The following is a 2005-nucleotide window of genomic DNA, read 5'->3' as shown; positions in this document are numbered from 1 at the left end:
TAGCAGGCCTAAAGATTTAAGAGGAAATTATGGAAAAAATTGAAATTTTTTAAATGTTGAATTCATCCATTGAGGTAATATATTTTCCTGAAAATTGGGGAAAACTAGATTTCAGAAATAGAATATCTTGATACAGCCATCGAAAAGTAATGATCATAAAATAAAGTTACAAGTGAGAGGATAGAGCTCTTTTTTTCTTTTCTTTTAAAAACATTTTTATTAGAGTATAGGTGATTTATAATGCTGTGTTAATTTTAGGTGTACAGCAAAGTAAATCAGTTATGTTGTTGTTGTTTAGTAGCTAAGCCTTCTTCAACTCTTTGCAGTCCCGGAGAGCCCCACCAGGCTCCTCTGCCCATGGAATTTCCCACACAAGAATATTGGAGTGGGTTGCCATTTCTTCCTCCAGGAGATCTTCCTGACCTAAGGATCAAACCCAATTCCCCTTCATTGGCATGAGGATTCTTTACCACTGAACCACCAGGGAAGCCCCAGATCAGCTATGCATTTACATATATCCACTTTTTTACTTTCAGTTTGTTAATTTTTATTTTAAAAAAGTTGTATTGAAGTATATACAATGTTGTATTACTTTCAGGTATACAGCAAGGTGAATCAGTTACACACATACATATATCTATTCTTTTTCAGATTCCTTTCCCATACAGTTATTATAGAACAATGAATAGAGTTCCCTGAGCTATACAATAGGTCCTTATTTGTTATCTATTTTATATGTATAGTAGTGGGTATATGTCAGTCCCAATCTCCCAGTTTATCTCTCCCCCACTGCCTTTCCCCCCGGTTAATGTAGGTTTGTTTTCTACATCTGTGACATTATTTCTGCTTTGTAAATAAATTCATAAAAATATGGAATACTTCACGAATTTGTGCCATCCTTGTGCAGGAGTCATGCTACTCTTTTATGTATAATTCCAATTTCAGTATTTGTTCTGCCAAAGCAAGCACGAGGACAGATCTCCTTGGTGTCTCCCTTGTTGTCCATGGGAGTGTGGCTGAAGTTGGGGGTCAAAGCCGGGAATGAGGAACCAGGACCCTGGGTTGCTGCCCTCTAAGTCCCTAGGATGGGAGAAAGGCATCAGCCCTCACAAGTCAGCCTGCTTCCACAGAATGAATTCCCTGCTGTGCCACAGGCTAGGTACTCTATTAATATTTCTTACTCTGCCTTGGAGCCCTAAGGCAGCAGGCTAATGTGCTTTCTGTATTTCCAAGACAGGGTAGCTTAATGCAGCATATCCCAAACTTCGATGAGGAAAAATCTTCGCTGGCAGCATACCTACTAACATCTCCAGGACAATGTTCCTCGTGACATGCTGATCTAATGTGAGTGTACATGAATAAACTCTGGCCAGTGTTCAAGATATGGGAAATAATCCTCGTATTATGCTTTCATCTGGCTTTCAAGTTTGGATGTTGGTTTTTCTTTAAACAGGCCTCTAACTCACTGAAGCTCTTTGTGCAAGTAGATATGTTTGCATTTCAAAGTCTACATTTCCCAAGAAAGCTAAGTTCTGAAAACACATTTTGCTGTGATAAAGACTTTTATGGATTATAAAGCTAAACAAAAAGTACAATGAATTTAAATGTTCTTTCTTAACATGAACTTAGCCACACACAAAAAAAATATTTATACAATCTTCTTTGCCTATCAGTCCACTGGGCAATGACATAACCAACACATTAAAAAAAAAAACATGTAGATATACATATGTCAGGGGCTTCCCCGAGGATTCAGCAGTTAAAGAATCTACCTGCCAGTGCAGGAGACACAGAAGACACGGTTCAGTCCCTGGGTTGGGAAGCTCCCCTGTAGAAGGAAATGGCAACCCACTCCAGTATGCTTACCTGAAATATCCCATGGACAGAGGAACCTGGCAGGCTACAGTCCAATGGGTCACAAAGAGTCAGAAACTACTGAATGACTAAGCACACACACACACATACATATTTGGATGCGTTCATGGGTAGTAACTATACTTCAGGA

General features: G+C 39.0%; 1 non-coding gene across 1 annotated transcript; it reads right to left on the bottom strand.

The window, feature by feature from the left end:
- Positions 1-864: 864 nt before the first annotated feature.
- LOC138987304 (U6 spliceosomal RNA) lies at positions 865-969 on the bottom strand. The gene has a single exon (XR_011463795.1). It is a non-coding gene; the product is annotated as a U6 spliceosomal RNA (small nuclear RNA).
- Positions 970-2005: the final 1036 nt, after the last annotated feature.

The sequence above is a fragment of the Bos mutus genome, chromosome 3 (genome assembly GCF_027580195.1).
Source record: "Bos mutus isolate GX-2022 chromosome 3, NWIPB_WYAK_1.1, whole genome shotgun sequence".
Taxonomy (NCBI): Eukaryota; Metazoa; Chordata; class Mammalia; order Artiodactyla; family Bovidae; genus Bos; species Bos mutus.
Note: the sequence above shows the minus strand (reverse complement) of the source record. Positions and strands in the feature narration are given on the sequence as shown.